Below are 18,162 nucleotides of genomic sequence, written 5' to 3'. Positions count from 1 at the left end.
CCCTTAAATTCCACGTATGTGTTAAATCATATGGTATTTATCTTTCTCTGACTGACTTATTTCACTTAGGACTATACCCTCTAAGTCCATCCATGTAGTCTCAAATGTCAAGATTTCATTCTGTGTTTTTTTTTTTTAAGATTTTATTTATTTATTTGACAGAGATCACAAGTAGGCAGAGAAGCAGGCAGAGAGAGAGAGAGAGAGAGAGAGAAGGAAACAGGCTTCCTGCAGAACAGAGAGCCCAGTGTGGGGCTCAATCCCAGGACCCTGGGATCATGACCCGAGCTGAAGGCAGAGGCTTTAACCCACTGAGCCACCCAGGTGCCTGAAAATTTCATTCTTTTTAATGGCTGAATAATATTCCATTGTATATATACACTGCATCTTCTTTATCCATTCATGTGATGAACACTGGGTTGCTTCCACATTTTTTCGTTTTTTTTTTTTTTAAGCAGCAAATATAATTTTATTCCCATTACTTTGAAATTACCCTGCTTAACTGGATCTGAAATGAATTGAGACTAGAACTAAAGAGGAGAATAAATATTTTTATGATAATCACTCCAGTGTCAAGTTTCCAGAAGTAGATTTATACGCTAACAATGGTGTCTATAAGTAAATCTCTAACATTCTTAAGAGTAATTGCTTTTGTCCTGAGGCCTTATTAAAGAAGAAAAGATTCTTTTTTTGGAGACATATTAGAGAGCTGATATATCCTCAGCTTCTTCCTACATAATTGGGAGTAAGTTAGGTTCTTATAAGGTCAAGCATTCTTATAAATTCCTGCCAGAACAAAAAAATGTATTGCATAGTACATATTGTCATGGAGGTAAAATTGTCTCCTTGAGTTTTTTTCTTTGACATTTGTTGAAAGTGGAGCAAAGAACTTCCTTTTTAATACATGTCAAGAGAAAACTGTTCTTTTTCAGAACATCTCAGAGCCCAATTTTCTCTCTTTTTAGTATTTTGTTGCTTCTAAGATGGGGAATTAGTGGCTTGTTGACTATTCTTTCTAACAACTTAAACTCTCCTAAGTAGCTATGACTGAAAACAGCTCATGAATTACTCTTCCCAGTGAGCATATTTACTTTATGTAGCAAAAATCCAAAGACATGCATAATGTTAGAAGTTGCAGGTGTAATGTCAGAAGTTGCAACTGTAGGGGAACAATTTGGGGCAAAAAAGAACTTTATAAATAAAAGCTAATGTGGTCCATGTTATTGGTGTTACTATGGCCTGAAAATTCTTGAGCAGCTCTCAAATAAAGTCTTCCATTATTAAGGACAGATCCTGGGCTAGATACGTGTTCAAACCCTCATTCTGAAAATTTTGTCACATCCCGTTATAGGAAGGATCATTGGTGTCCTTCTGTAGAATCTCTTAAGTCAGTCCTCAGGAAGGGAATAAGTCCTCTGATAGTTTGAGTCTTGCTCACCATTACTGTCCATAACACTTAACTATATATTCTTTTTCTTTTTTTTTTTTAGAATGGGAAAGGGTGTGTGCTGATTTTTTTAAAAAGACTTTATTTATTTATTGGACAGAGAGATCACAAGTAGGCAGAGAGGCAGGCAGACAGAGAGGAGGAAGCAGGCTCCCTGCTGAGCAGAGAGCCCCATGCGGGGCTCGATTCCAGCACCCTGGGATCATGACCTGAGCTGAAGGCAGAGGCTTAACCCACTGAGCCACCCAGGGGCCCCTTAACTATATATTCTTGACAGTAAGTTCTTCGTGTCCTGTCTCATGGATAAACATTACAAATATATGTAAGTAGACTCAGGTGGTAAACTGCCAGACACTGTGGTTAGTCTGCAGACGGAAGTAATTGTAATTGACTAATCAGCAGAAGCCTTTTTTCCCATCAGGAACGGTAGCATTTTTCTGAGCCAACCTCAGCCAACCGCTAGCATAAGAGATGGGCTTGTAAACGGCTCCATAACCTCTCAATGGGTCCAGGCCCACAATTACAAACTAAATGGCCAACCTTTTAGATACATGATACCAAAGATCTCTTGGTTGATTGCATCTGGGTAAATTTAGAGTGATCTTTAAAACCATTACTGCCCTTTGAGTTGTTACCTTCAGAAATAGACACCAGTATACTATTCAGTCCAATTTCTAATCTGTCAATCTAGAAAAGCCAACTTACTACATCAAAGAAAATGGTTCAGAATTGAGGACTTAAACAATTCACAGGGATCACAGATTAAATAGTTTGACTTTCCTTAGAGTTAAAAATATACCTTACTGATTACAGTAAGTAAAACAGAGACCTGTGTTTGCCACATTAACTTATTTGGAAATGTTGTCAAGCAACAAGGTAGGTCAAGTGTCTGATAGCAGAGGCTTCTTTGTAAGAAATAGCCCAAAGTGAACTAACGAGTTCATCATGGGAAGATTTGGACCTGGGTTTCTGTCTGTACTTGGCTTATCTCCAAATAATCTCAAGTCACTGAAATATATAAAACTGACATGGAAGTAGTTGACCCACTTGTTTGTAAGAAGGGTTATGTAAGATGTCATCTATTTATTCCACTGTAGGAAAAACCTGGGTCAGGTAATGACAGGAATTTTTAAGAGGGTTTTATGGGATTTTTAATTTTAATTTTAATTTTTTTTTTTTTGCAGAACTACTAGAATACTTAATCAAATGTACTGATTTTACTTCCAGTATCTTTTCAAAGACATGAGATTTTGAGCTATTTTTCAGAAAAAGAGTTCTATAAAGCTTTATGTTTGAATAGAAATTTAGACAGATATTTTCAACTAATTTTTAAGTATAATTTGATTTTTCTGGACAGTCTGAAGCCCATCAAAGCTTAGATGGCAATATCAAGAAAGACAAAAATAAATAAATAACCGTTAGGAGCACAAAAAGAGGTTAGGTAGAAATCCTTTTTTACTATGGTATGGGTCAAAACAGAAATCAAAACATTGGTTATAATATAGTTTAAGATATTTATTGGTATTAGGTATTAAGAGAAAAAAATGCCTAGTTAATAAATATTCTTAGTCTGGGGGTTGCTGCTACCATTTTACCTTAGATTTGCTAGTTTTAGACATAAATATGTGTTGTAAATATCTTCAATTCATGCCTTTGTAATTTTTTGGCTTTCTATTATTTTTTAATGAACAGAGATTCTAAAACTCTGTAAAGTCAATCACTGTCCTTCAAATTCATGTATACCATTTATCACATTTGTGTCAGTGAGTAGCATAATCTGAGTGGGGTTTGTGCCACAACTTTTTCTGATGATTGAGATTCAGAAAGGCATTAAAATAAATTAGCACCATATGCAACATTTAAATATTTCTTAAATATGTTATATTTTAATATTTAATTTTCCTATTTAGTATTTAATACACTTATTTAATATTTCTATTTAATATAGTTAAATATTTAATATTTAATATGTATTAAAGTTTTCTGGTAATAGTGTACCTATAATTTTAGATTTTTTAAAAAGATTTTATTTTATTTATTTGACAGACAGAGATCACTAAGCAGGCAGAGAGGCAGGCAGAGAGAGAGAGAGGGAAGCAGGCTCCCTGCTGAGCAGAGAGCCCAATGTGGGGCTCAGTCCCAGGACCCTGGGATCACGACCTGAGCCAAAGGCAGAGGCTTTAACCCACTGAGCCACCCAGGTGCCCCTAACTTTAGATTTTTAATAAAATGTATTTTTTTAGTTGTTTTAGTAGTGCTAAGCTACCCTATAATGACAAGGTGCTTTCGATGGGAGAACTTTCTCTTGAAGTGATTTTAAATATAGCATCTAGGGTGTAATTGGAACTCATCTCTCCTGTTTTTTCTCCTGGTTCCCCAGGGACTATGGGTAATAGTAAAGATGTTGAAAAACTAGCATGGCACCTGCTGACCAATAAGAATAAAGGAGCATCTAAGACACACTGGTGTGTGCCTGCTGCATACCAGCTGGGCCAGGGGACCAGTGTTAAACTATTACACAGTAAAGAAGGGAAAACTGGTTTCTTTGCAAATGAGACATATCCTAACCTTCAGCTCAGTCTACTTGATCCCAACATGTTAAAATGTTGTATGGTAAGGGGGGGGGGATTATTTCTATTCTTCTGAAATATAAATGTAAATGATGAAGTCTTCCTTTAAAAATTTCTTCAGATTTTATAAACTTTGGCCAAACTGGAGCTATACATTTTTCCTCCGTTTCAGATAATTGAGATCAAAATAATAATAATAAATATTAATATATTTATATATTATATTATATATTTATATAATATAATAATAATAAATAATAAATAATCTTTAAAACCATGACTATGAGAGCAACCATATGATAGAATCTGTATGTCTGTTTCTCCTTCAGATAGGTTTAGGATCACAGTCCAAATGAAGGGCAGGAAGTGGAACTACCACAGAACTAGAAGTAAAACCATTCCATAACCATGAGATGGCTACTATCATAGTAATCAGGGTGGGGTCTGAAATAACAAGGTGTGACTTAAAGAACCAAGCCAAGTTCATGCATAAAACACAGGTACCATTATGGTTTTTCTATATATCAGTATCTTCCATGAGAAATAACTTTGTGGAAAAAGACGTTGAATTAGCCATGAACCAACCATGACAGATAGCCATGAGCTGAGATATCTCTGGAGCGCCCTGGTGCTAATAGTCCCAGTGATTGTTGCTGAGTGAGAGATCGAGGAGGATTTATTAGTGATAGTGATGAGCCAAATAGAGAAGGAAAAGAGATGGAATTTTTACTTCACGAACTAATCTGTTTTTATTTAGAGCTAATGCTAATATAGTTGATCTCCGGAGCACCTACTGTGTGCAGCATCCTAACTGAACAGACTGATCAGCTTTGCAATTAGTCCTACAAAATTCACATGTGTCTGTCTCAACTTAGCTTTCTACCAGCTTTTGCCTAGTGTGTGTTTTTATGTTGGTGTCACTGAAGACAGAGGTGTAGGGGAGGTAAGAGTAGCTGTTCTAGTTTAATAACATGTTTCATCATCAACTAGAAAGAAGAGTCTCCCTTACTACTTTTGCTAACAACTTGGCCAAAATCAACACATTATGTATCAGGCTTCTTTTCCCTGAGACATACTAGCTTTTCAATACCAGGTCATACAGCCTGATATATTTTTTCTAATTTTAGGGTAGGAATCTATTGGAGAAGAAAAAACTTTCCCTGAATTCCCCTAGTTAAGCAATAATGGTTATAATAAAAGGGTCACCGCAATAGGATGTTGTGAAATTGGTTAATGCTGTGTCCATTTTAGGCTCACCTTGCTTCTCCTATCCTTGTCCCAGGAACCTAAGTCCTTTGTCCGACTCCCTGGCAGCTCCCCTGGGATCTGCTCCTCTTGCCTTTGCTGTAAGCTTTCCTTCATTTCCACAAGAGAATCAAAGTGTACCTGTCCCTGGTCCCATTCCCTCAAGCCCCTCCTTTCCACTCCATCATCTGATATTCTAATTGTGGCTAACATGTTAGTTGGCCAAAATATAATAGTGTTAGTTTTGGGAAGTCATACAACAAATCCACATAATTTTCCAGTTGTAGATTATGTATTTGCCTATTAGTTAAACTTTATTTGTAACTTCAAGATCAAGATTTCTGGTATCTTCGCAAACATGCATAGACATGGGGAAAATTGTGAGTCTCCTGATGTGCGTGTGCTTAGCTGAGGTCAAACAAGTTGATGCTGTCTTGTTTCAGTTTCTTACCTTTCGGTTTCTCGTGAGTGTCCTTTTCATGGTTTATTTAATGCCACATGTTTCCCATTTTTGTGCTTTTAGCTGGTAGTTTTCTGTTTAAAATGCCCCCAAGCGTATGGTTGAAGTGATTAGTGTTCTTAAGTGCAAGAAGGCTGTGATGTGCCTTATGAAGAAAATACGTGTCAGATAAGCTTCATCGAGGCATGAGTTATGGTGCTATTGGCCATGAGTTCAATGTTTGTGAATCAATGATAATATGAAACAAGGTGTCCTTAACAGAAATACACATAAAATAAGGTTTATATTGAACAGTTGGTGACCAGAAGCTCACAGGAACTTAATTCTGTATTTCTCCTAGGAACAATGGCTCCATCTTCAATAATTCAGTATTTGTGTTGACTTTACGGAACAAAACTACCATGTTTAACAAGAATCAGCTATGTAGGGGCGCCTGGGTGGCTCAGTGGGTTAAAGCCTCTGGTTTGGCTCAGGTCATGGTCCCAGGGTCCTGGGATTGAGCCCTGCATTGGGCTCTCTGCTCAGTGGGGAGCCTGCTTTTCCACCCCCACCTCCTGCCTGCCTCTCTGCCTACTTGTGATCTCTGTCTGCCAAATAAATAAATAAATTCTTTTTTTAAAATATTTTATTTATTTATTTGACAGAGAGAGAGATCACAAATAGGCAGAGACAGACAGAGAGAGAGATGAGGAGAAGCAGGCTCCCTCCTGAGCAGAGAGCCCAATGCGGGACTCGATCCCAGGCCCCTGGGATCACGACCTGAGCCAAAGGCAGAGGCTTAACCACTGAGCCACCCAGGCGCCCCTAAATAAATAAATTCTTAAAAAAAAAAAAATCAGCTGTTTACTTCCTCCCACAGAAACGTTTGTGATAATTTAGAGATAAAAACTCTGTCAAGTAGCTAAAGGAACAAGAAAAAAAACAAGCAAAAACAGAGTCATGTAGTCCAGAAGTAGAGAGAAGTAAAGTAGTTTATCCAGGGATCCTTTAATCACTAAAACATTAAGGAAAAAACAAAACAGAACACGGAATTCTGATCTTCCAGGCAACAGAAACAAACAAAAATAATGAGGACCATAGCTTTTCTTATCAAATTATAGAAAGTATATCAATTTATTGGGAGAGACACATTTCTTTTTCTATTGTTACATTTTAATAGTAACTTCATGGCAAAAAGCCCATCATGGATAATGTTTTTAATTGTAGTTTTATAAATAATGTAGAAACGGACCTTGTATGATTGCTTTTATATTGACTATAAGAAAGCCCAAGACACTAATCTTAGCTCATTGTTCTATGAAGCATTTCCATGGGGATCTGAAATTTTCTGTATGTTTCCGGAATGCTGAAGTGAAATATGATACTATCACACAGGTTATACTGACATTTACATCTTTAAAGAACTTCAGCTGAAATTATTAAAGTCATGGAATTATCCAGTTTTCTGGTAAATGGGAGGATTTGGTGCTTCCAAAATCACTGTAGAAAGAGGACATGTGAATTTGGTTTTGGGTTGGAGAGTCAGCATGGAGCATCCCAGAAGAATATGGAAAGCTATGGCCCCCAACCCACACCAGAGACTACTCCAGTTTGGAACACTGTGTTAATTAGAATTATTGTGTTGATTATGGGGTGAGATATACCAGAAACTGACTCCACCAAGCCTGTCTCTTTTAAATATCTGTCCTCATTTTTATTTTTGAATTCATCTTACCACTGGTGCTAAGAATTTTCTGACACAATTTGGAGAGAGTCATAAAGTATAAGCTAAAATAGTGAGTAAAGAAATGTTAAGATAAAAACAAACTGAGGGTTGCTGGAGGGGAGGGTGGTGGGAGGGATGGGGTGGCTGGCTGATGGACATTGGGGGAGGGTCTGTGCTATGCTGAGAAAAAAAATATAAAGAAAAAAAAAAAGAAAAAAAACCCAGTTATTCAAATGTACATATATTTCCCCAGACTCTAGATAAGAAGATATTTAAGTAAGACTAGGCTGTTGATTATCATATGATCTGTCTGATATGAGGAATTTGAGAGCAGGGCAGGGGGGAGGTCTTGGGGGTTTTAGGAGGGAAAAAATGAACAAGATGGAATCAGGAGGGAAACAAACCATAAGAGACTCTTAATCTCAGGAAACAAACTGAGGGTTGCTGGGAGTAGAGGGAAGGCATAGGGTGGCTGGATTATGAACATTGGGGAGGGTATGTGCTATGGTGAATGCTGAGAATTGTAAAAGACCAATGATTCACAGACCTGTACCTCTGATGTAAATAATACATTATGTGTTAAAAAAAAAAAAAAAAAAAAGTCTAGGCTGTTGACCTACAGAGTGGAAAAAACAAGAGCTTCAGGAAACTGAAGGAAAACATTTTTTAACCATCATAGTTTATAAACGATATAAACAATTCAATTTTCCTATTTTTAAAATGAAGAAGGGTAAATTAAAAAAAACTTGATTTAGTTACACATAATAAATCCAATTAAATGGAGATACAGTTTGATTTATTGGAAATAATACGAGTTTTATGCAGATTTACTATTGGCAGTACTTTACCAGAACATAATGCATTCTGGAAAATACTTACTGAATCAAATATGTGTAAATATAGGGGCACCTGGGTGACTCAGTGGGTTAAGCCACTGCCTTCAGCTCAGGTCATGATCTCAGGGTCCTGGGATCAAGTCCCTCATCAGGCTCTCTGCTCAGCAGGGAACCTGCTTCCCTCTCTCTCTTTGCCTGCCTCTCTATTTGTGATCTCTCTCTGTCAAATAAATAAATAAAATATTTTTAAAAAATGTGTAAATATAAAAAATAAATACATTTCATGGTATGGTATGGGTGATAAGAGGTGGGGAGGTATCTGTTTCCAGTGAGCTCAAAGTAATATAAAATCCTCCATTACTCTTGGCTATTTAGATAAAATCTTTGGTAATGTTGATCTAGCATTTAATATGTATTCTTTAGTATTATATACTTTCAAAGAAAATGCTCCCTTTTATAAGGAATAAAGAGGAAAATCAATAGAATATTTAACTGAAGATAAAAATACTGCTCTACCAAGATGGAAGCCGCCTTTGACCAATCGAGCCATTGCCTGGCCAACAGCATCTTTGGGCATGGTTTTAAATGATCATTTCTGAAATGATTTTTACTGAATTCACAATCGTGATTACTGGCTGCTCAGAAGAGTTGATGTAGTTTAGAAGGCACAAAGTTTGAACATGGGGAAATCAAGTCTTGCCTTAACCTCAGTGTGCTGCTCTAGTAGTCAATGGGCTGGAGGGGACGCTTACCTGCCTTCAGCCACTCCTATCCCGACCTCTGACAGAAATCCTGGCAACTATTCAGGGAGTCTGTGGCTCTCTTTTCAATGGGATGATAGCTTTTGGTCAACTGTTTATAAAATTACTAATTTTAAAGCTCTTGAAATATTATTAGCCTTTGATCATCAACTCCAGTAGATAAACCCCTACTTCCTCTTCCGCACACATTGCCATCTAAAGAAGGCAGATCATTGGGGGATGTGTCTAAGATGTGTAGCTGAAAATAGATTTTGGAGAAATCTTTTAAAAACCATTCACAGTAGAAAACTAAAGAGTCCTGTAACATATTCCTGTCTCTGATAAGCTATGAAAATAATACTGGTTTGGTAAGGTAAGTGACATTCTGCTTCTCTATTGCAAATATTTACTCATGCTTTTTAAACAATAAACTAGCCAAAGGTAGGCTCAAGGTATAAATTTAATTTAGCTGATTAAATCCTTTGTAATTTAGCAAAGTTTCCTCTCCATACATAAAATATCAGTAATATTTTATATTAAGACCCTCAACTCTGAAGGACAATTAACATATTCCTAGATGATCTCGTTTTGTGCCCTGCCCCAAAACAGTGAAACTGAGCTCATACCTATCTTCCAAATGTAACACACTTTGTTTAAAAAGCAGACTTCCAGTTTTACTCTAAATATGATTACATTTGCATAAATGTCATTTATAAACAACTGTCCTGGAACATAGGCATAGCATAAAGCAAGGTATACCTGTATATTTACTTAACAAAAAAACACGGGGCTGGCATGTTTCATAGCTCGGTGACTGATGCTGGCCTAAAATGAACGTGTGCATTCGTTGTTCTTCCTTTCTGTATTGCTTTTCATGCTCAAATACAGATTTCCTGACTTTGGGAATCTGCATGCTGAAAGATAGTCCAGTATTGTCTTGTGTTTAAAAGCAACAAGCTGTGGGTTCTGACTGACCTAGATTTAAACCCCAGGCCTGCCAATCATTAGTTGTGTGATTTGGGCAAATTAATTAATCTTTCGGAGTTTCAGCCTTTTCGTTTGCAAAACCCCCAAGGGTTACTGTGAGGATTAAATTAACTAAAGTCTATAAAGTGCTTAGCGTAATAGCAACTCCACAGGAGGCTGCCAATATTAATTCCAATTATAATCTGGCAGCTCAACAAGTGATTGTTAATATTAATTCTATTTATGTCTACACTGAAAAACCAGAGTGTAATAGAATAAGATGTTTTGACAGAGTCCTCTCAGTTTTGTTTTCTAAGCGTATAGTCTATATTAGTTATGTCCTCTCTATATTGATTCTTCCCTCCCATTACAATTATTTTTAATTTTTATAATGTCATTTGTTTTAAAAATATGTAATACTTTCATGTGGTTCAAAATTGAAAAGGCCCAAAAAGTGCCTCCCGTCTAGTTCCCCTCCCAGAAGCAAATCTCCAAACTCCATTTCCTACATGTATAATTAAAGAGTTAGCTACACATATTGTTCTTTCTCCCCTTTTTTTTTTTTTTCCTTTCTCCCCTTTTTGCACAAGTTATCACACTGGTTTGGGTTGCCAGATGAAATACAACACTCCAGTTAAAGGAACAGTATTTGTGACACGATTATGCTAAAAAATAAATTGGTCTTTTTATCCAAACCTCCAATTTAACTGAGTGTCCTGAATTTTATTTGCTAACTGTGCCATCCCTAAATTGTTAGTCATGCTGTTTAGCATCTTTTTGTCTGCTTTCGATTTTTTTTTTTTTTTTTTTCACTTGAGAATCATCTGAGCCGGTTTTAGGTTTCTCTATCTGAATCATTCAGGGTTGTACTTAGGCAACAGTATCTTCTCCCCTCCCTGGCCCAGTGGTGGTCTTTCACTGAGAAAGAGTCCTTTATTGCAGTCACAGAATGGGAAATGTTATTAATGTGTTTGCAGTTGCAACACTAATTACAAAGAAATGCAAAGATTACAAAGAAATTGTTCCTGATAGTGCTCTATACCAAGATTATTTTCACCTACTCAGGGTCTCCCCATTGGCTAAGTGGCTAACCAGGTGTTTTACAAATGCTGTAGGACCCCGTTTATGCAGGAGGGATCTGAGAGCGAGGTTAACTAATTTGTTCATGCCACACATCTAGTCATTAGAGGAACAGGAATTAGAGCCCTGTCTGGCCCCAAAGTCTTGTTGGGGTCACACCCTGCTCTGACCTAATTCTGAGATTCCCCTTTTCTTAACGCTCTTCAGAAACAGCTTGTTTTTAATTTGAAAAACAATTCAGAACAGCTGTTTCTGGTTCTCAGCGGATGACTGTCTCCGTTAAAATACCTTCTGGAGAACCCTGACAGACAGAAACCGAACAGGTAAAATTCTTTGGGGTTCAAATTTCACTCGTCTCTGTAAATCCTTTGCAAGATAGTTCTGGATTTTGTGTTTGTTGGTTCACCTGCCTTGAGTCACCTGGGCATGAAGGGCTTATGAAAAAAACAGTCGAACAGCCATAATGACGAGCTATGACTTAGGGGGAAAGGAAGCAGCGGGTTTTGGTCAGGACCTTGATCACTGTGCTCAGAGTGTGTGTATATCGTACCCATGTCTTGATGGGTAACTAAAATGAAGGCACTGGATTAAAATGGAGGGGTGCATATCCTATACCTACACACGCTGAGTATTTTCTTTCTCATCCTTTGTGGATATGTTTTATGAGATGCATGATGTAGAAACAGACCACAAAACCATTCTGGTTTTTGTAGAGGACACAATGTGAGTATCTGTGTCAAGGTCACTTCCTGATAATGATATTTTCCGGTGAATTTGAGGCAGAGATTCAGGGAGGAGAGATCGAACTGAATCCCATTCCCGGCTTTGCTCCTTTTGTCTGTCTCTGTATTTACAGCACTTACGGTAGTCTTGCATACAGGTGATGTTCCATAAATGTTAGTTGAGCTGTCTTGATAATCTCTTTTAAAATTGAGAATAGACTGTGTTCTGGGTAGTTTGACAATGCAGGGATATGAGGGGGGCTGAACCCGGGCACCATTTCATGGACCCAGAAACCTGCAGATCTGCACTGGGGTCTTAAGTTTTCTAAAGTTTGGTCATTTCAACTCACCTAGAAGCATCTTTAAAGGATCAACCAGCCTTGAAATCTTAACATTCAGCAAAGAGCAGATGTGAAAGAATTTCTTAAGGTCTGGTGAATTTTGGAGAGCATGTGATGTCTGACAGTGCAGAGCGAGATGCTAAAAATAAATACATCAATAAAAATAAAGAAAGAAACCACCATTGGAGTGATTCCAGTAGTTTGGAATTGGGTTTTGGTTCAGCATCCAAAGAATAATGCTATGTCAGCAACAAAGAAATTTTAAGTTTTCTCGAAGGACTATGAAAGAAGGGGGTAAAAGTGGAGACCAGGTCAACTTCTTAATATCTTATTAATTTTCTTAGTGATTTGTTCATTTTATGAATTGGTCTGAAGTTTGTTGACTTTGTCTTTTTTAGAAGTATGGCAATCACGTATGCCTTGCCACATAGCGGGTTCCCTTGCTCTGCATTACTGTTAGTGCACCTTGTCTAGGTGGAGGGACTAACCTTTATAAGCTCAGAATAATATTTAGCTCTTGGTGGGAGTTTCCAAAATTACCCTTTGTCCAGCCCAGGTCTTTAATTATCCTACTTCTAATGTTTCACCTCCCTTCATCTTTGCTTTTCAGACCACTCATTTGAATTTTTTGGTAGCCTTTTGCCTGTGGCTTCTTTCACATCCAGAATCCAGTAATGCAAATATGTCTTTATAAGTTATGGCTCAACAATTTGGAATGTCCCCTTTCCTGCTCACCTTTTTATTGCCTCTTTTTATTGGCAATTTTTATTGTCCTCCTTATGTCTTTTTTCAACACATAGCTGCAGACTTAATGTATTATTGGGCAAAGTACAGATTATTATAGATTCAATTAAATGCCACTGGTAAAGGGCAGAGTGGTTTTCTTAAGCTAATTATTACAATAGCTTTTAGAATCTGAGAAGCTCAACCAATTATAATAAGGGTATTTAGAATGGGTTGGACATTTTTAGGGGCAGCTAGGAACAAAATTTTGAGGGAGGGGGAGAGGGGCTTGATTCTATATGCCCCCCCCCTCCTTTTAAGGTGTCCCTCTAGCAGCCCATGGACTTTATTTTACTAAATTTCTTCCCTATTTTCCCATTCAGGAATTTCACGGATACAGCTATGCCTTAGTCTACTTTTGCCTCGTTTTCATTATTCATTCAACAAAATGTGTTGTGTCTCTTTTTACCAGATAACTCTGTTAATCAACATTTGCCTTGGAAGACACAGTTAGGTGACTGTGGGAGGTAGTGAGTTTACTGTGTCAACCTCATCAACACTAATGAGCAAATTAGTTAAAATATCGCCTCCTTGGTGACCTCTTGCTCTAATTCAGTTAATATCCTTCTACTAGATCCTTAGGATTATCTGTTTCATAAAGAATTCATGAGGGTTTTGGGCACAGTGGCTGGGCAGATGCTGGGGTTCAGGGAGGTCTTTTAGGACACCTCAAAATACTGGCTACAGAGGCCATCGTTAGAGAGCAGTTACCAAAGAGTACATATGGAGAAACACAAGAGGTTTTCAGGCAGCTGGCCTTTGTACCACACGAGGGAAGATCAGCCATAACTTTTTTTCTTAAGACGTAGAGGCTGAAATAAAGCAAGTGAATTAAGTAAAAAAGTTTGTAATCCTCTGTAAAATCTTTATAATATAGGTTCTGAAAACTCAGCACTAGCTGAAATTTGTTCCCAGACAGAGCTGCCTTAAGATTCCAGGTCCTTACTGAGCAGGTACTGTATGCTCTGTCCAGGAATCCAATTGAGAGTGAAAACAGTCACAGACAGATCAGTGGTACTCTTCTTCCTTCAGGTTACCTATGATGTGAGTTATTTGCATTCTGTAGTGATAATGTTTTCTTCAATTTTCTTGCAACACTAGCCATTTTCATAGATTTGAAACAGGATCCTTGCTTTTTCCACAAGTACAGGTTATTTTTATTTTGTACCCTCAGAGTTTGAGATCTAAGATAATGTGTTGCTTCATAAAAAAACAAAACAAAACAAAACAAAAAAAACAACTTTACATGGGAGATGGTAGAAATGAGGATTTGAGCCCATGATTTGCTCACATGAGATTCTATGATATTGTGATTTATATTATAAGAAATATATGTATTTGACCACTCGGATGACCAAAATGTATTTGTCAACTATATTTGGTCTTTATCTTCAGTTCCTGGATCATAGCTCCAGAAGCCCTTGGAATTTCCTGAGGGGTAAGAGCAGTGGAGCATCTCTGTCATAATATCTGGTCTCCCCTTCTCGGTTTCTGACATAGCTTCAGAACCGTCAAGGTGACCTGGATGTCTCGTATATATAACAAATTCCTTTCCGTTACAACCAGGTCTATGCAATGAAACAACTTTTGGGAAAAGGCCAAGGGTTGAGGGAACCAACCAGGAAGAGAGGGTTGGAACTTTCAGTCCCACCTGCTAATTTGAGGGTAGGGGAGAGGATCTGGAGGTTGCATCAATCACCAATGGCCAATGAGTTGACCAACATGCCTAAGTAATGATGCCTCCATAAAACCCCCCAAAAGGAGGGGATTCTGGGGGTTTCTAGGTTGGGGAACCAGAATATTTCCACAGGCGACCATGCCAGGCCCCAAATTCTATGAGGACAGAAGCTCCTTTGTTTGCTACTTTGCCCTATGTATCTCTTCATCTGACTGTTGATTTGTAACCTTTAACAATTTTTGTAATATATATCTATAATCTAGGGAGGAAACAGGTTTCCTGAGTTCTGTGAGCAAATTAATAGAACTTAAGGAGAGGGTTGTGGGAGCCTTTGGTTTGCAGCCTGTTGGTTAGAACTACATACAGGTCCCTTCTGAGCGACAATTGGCATCTGTATTGGAGGGCTTGTTGGAATCTCCAATTTGTAGCTGGTCAATTTGTAGCACAGGTAACAACATGGGCTTCCCGCTGACGCCTAGAGTGGAGGGCCATCTTGTGGGACTGAGGTCTTTACCCATGGTTTGGGGAAGCCTACACACACACACACACACACACACACACACACATTTCCATTCCTGGAAATGGTCCAGGAATCCAAAGGAGGTTTCCTCTTCAGTCATCCCACCCTTAAGCACTTAACTAAAACCCTTTCTAGCCTCTCATCAAATTCTAGCCTCTCATCAAAATCTTCTGTATTTTAAGTGGACGTGTTTCTGAATATCAAAGGAGTAGAGGTAGGTATTCAAAACTGCAATTAGTAGAGTTGGAAACTGTACACTCAACTCCTAGGGTTCTTTAATTTTATAGCTTTATCCTGAACTTGTGAGTTTCAGATTAGTTTCTTCTTTGATTCAACATATCAGGTAACTTTGATGGTCAAGACACTGTTTCTTAGGAAGAGTGTCAGGGATTTTCATGCCCAGGCTGGACTTCTTCGAGACCAGCTGTCTCTGCATTACAGAACCACACAAATTCAATCCAACAGAGCATGTATTAGTGTCTCCAGCAAATATTTGTTGAACACCTATTTTTAGCTAGACTCCGGAGTGAACAAAGCGTGCGAGGATTCAACCCACTCGAGCTTGCAGCCTAGATGGGAAAGTGAGTGATAATAAACAAGAAGAACCATATCAGCTGGGAAGAAGAGCCACCCAAAAACTAGACGGATGTCAGAGAAAGTGAATGGGAGCGTTTGTTAGATTTGGGGTCCCTACCAGATCCCCCTGATGAAGACACATTTAAAGGGAGAAGCAAATGATAGTAAGAAGACCATTTGTGAGATAGGAGTGGGGGAAGAGTGTAGGCCGAGGAAACAGCCCATGCCATGGTTCTAACACAGGAGGAAACGCGGCTCCTTGAAGGAATAGAGAACTGGTATAGCACAGTCCGCCGGGTCATACAGCCCTTTGTAAGGCAGGAGAAAGGACTCTGGGTTTTATTTGCAGTTTGATGAATGCCACTGGGAAATGGGAAGCAGGGCAGTGATGTTGGCCGACTATAATTCTGAGGAAAATTGGCTTGTTTGCTGGAGAAGGACGGAGGAAAAGGCAAAGCCACAGACCTGAAGACAAGTTAGGAGACTCTTAGTAGCTGCAGTGACCGTGCCCTTTGTTCACATGAGCCCCTTCTGAGAGTGAGTAGGCGTGGCATGTGCGTATGCCGTCGGAACACGCAGTCCCTTGAGCCGTCACATTTGTCTTGGTAACGTAGTGGAGACTTCATGCCATTTCATTTAATCTCTGCCATAAGCTTGGTGTGCCTGGCACATGATCGGTGCCCAATAAATGTTTGTTGGGTGAGCGAAGGCGCGAAAGTGGGGGTGATTAGTATCCTTGCTTTAGAAATGGAGCGGTGCTACAAGTATGTGTTGAAGCCGAATTTTAACTATAAACCCCATCCTTTTCCCTCAGTTTCTTACAGAACGCCTCGTTCTTGTTGCTTCGTAAGCATTTCTAGATCATCTCACATGCATTTCCGCTTTCCTCCTTCATTTTCTCCCAGCTCCTGGGGCTACTGTTCTACACATAGAGGTTCTGTAAGTGGGTTTGCTGTACCAGTTTTCATCAAAGGCAGGGATCAGACTGGCCATTGACAGTGTCAGGGCCCCAGGCAACTTTCTGATCTTTCCTTTGAAGCACCCTGAGGCCTCCACCTGGGCAATCTGTCAGGGATAATTAAAGAGGCTGATAATGGGCGTGCCTTCATGTTCCCCTCGCCCCTTACACAAATAACCCCCTCCTCTGTCCTCTGCTGCTCATCCAACAAACCGGCACCACCTTACTTCCAGGTGAGGAAACCTAGGACCCAGTACACTCGTTCTAGGCAGAGTAGCCTCTGCCTGTTGGATAGATTGCATCGAATTCTCGACGAAAAAGATGATCTCATTCTCCTACTTTGAATTATAGGCCTAGAAGAAAGTTCAGATTTGTATATTTTATATAATTTGTATTGTAAATTGTACATATTTCTGGCTTCCTCCATAAACATTCAAAGCAGATTTATCTTCTAACAAGATCAGTTTCAGTAGAGGACTGGCTTTTAGGGAGTGGTGTGCACAGGCCTCCTGATGTTTTCATGCTTGATAAGCCTCTGTGCCTGTGTGTGTGTGTGTGTGTGTGTGTGTGTACACACGCATGTGTGCTCATTGTGAATCAATAGCTGATGGGACCTAGTCCATGCTGGGCTGGAGAAAAATGTCCCAGCTTGCATTCTCATACTCCTTCCTCGTATTTTATCCTACTCACTTGTTTTGCTTAGGACAATGTAAACCTATCTGCCAGGAGATACAGTGTATCGTTTACTAATATTTATGATTATTCAATAAATAAACCTTACCTATGGCTGGGTTTATAAAACTAGTTTCTGTTTTAGATCTGAAGAAAAGTCTGCTCTTTTACATGCTGTCAAAGGAATAATACTAGAGTCCCACCCTTAGCTTAATTAGGGGAAAGACAGTGGGGGGTGGGGTGGACTGGGGGGGGGCATGAGTCTGCATCTGTCATTGTGTATGTATGAGCAAGAAGATTAGCTGCTGAGTCACATTGTCAGGGAAGAGCAGAGCCAACTTTCTTCTGAAATATAATCCCCCTCACAGTCTTGCACAATGGTACATTCACCTTGATGTGTTCAACAGAAATATATAGATAGAACAAATCTGAAACTTCTCTATTTTGTTATTAAATGCAACTAGGAGTTTGACTTCTGAAATTTAATATACAAGCATTTAACTTCCATATTTTTTCCTTTTATTGTAATAATACCTATCCACGTGGGCTCAACTTGCGGCAGGAAACCTTTACTTCAGCTATGATAATGTAGCTTGCTAAAAGAAATGGTTTGCTTATTGCTAGAACCTTAGGAAACAGACAGTAAAGGAAGATATTTGGATTTTCCTTTTTAAAAAAAGCAGTGGAGGGGCATCTGGGTGGCTCAGTCTGTTAAGCATCTGTCTTCAGCTCAGGTCATAGTCTCAGGGTCTTGGGATCAAGCCCTGCATCAGGCTCCCTGCTCAGCAGAATGCCTGCCTTTCCCTCTCCCTCTGCAGCTCCCCCTACGTGAGCTCTCCCGCTTGCTCTCTCACTCTCTCAAA

General features: G+C 38.9%; 1 protein-coding gene across 8 annotated transcripts in view; it reads left to right on the top strand.

Moving 5' to 3' along the window:
• Positions 1-18,162, top strand: part of RAB27B (RAB27B, member RAS oncogene family) — a 206,502-nt gene that overhangs the window by 157,576 nt on the left and 30,764 nt on the right. The window contains exon 1 of one of the 8 annotated variants that reach the window (XM_082699659.1): positions 11,217-11,372. The exons of the other annotated variants lie outside the window; for them this stretch is intronic. The gene's annotated coding sequence lies outside the window, so the exon portion shown is untranslated. Of the gene's footprint in view, positions 1-11,216; positions 11,373-18,162 lie in introns of those variants that run through there. 8 annotated transcript variants of the gene reach the window in all.

The sequence above is a fragment of the Mustela nivalis genome (genome assembly GCF_964662115.1).
Source record: "Mustela nivalis genome assembly, chromosome: 14".
NCBI classification, from domain to species: Eukaryota; Metazoa; Chordata; class Mammalia; order Carnivora; family Mustelidae; genus Mustela; species Mustela nivalis.
This window is presented reverse-complemented; position numbering and strand designations above follow the sequence as displayed.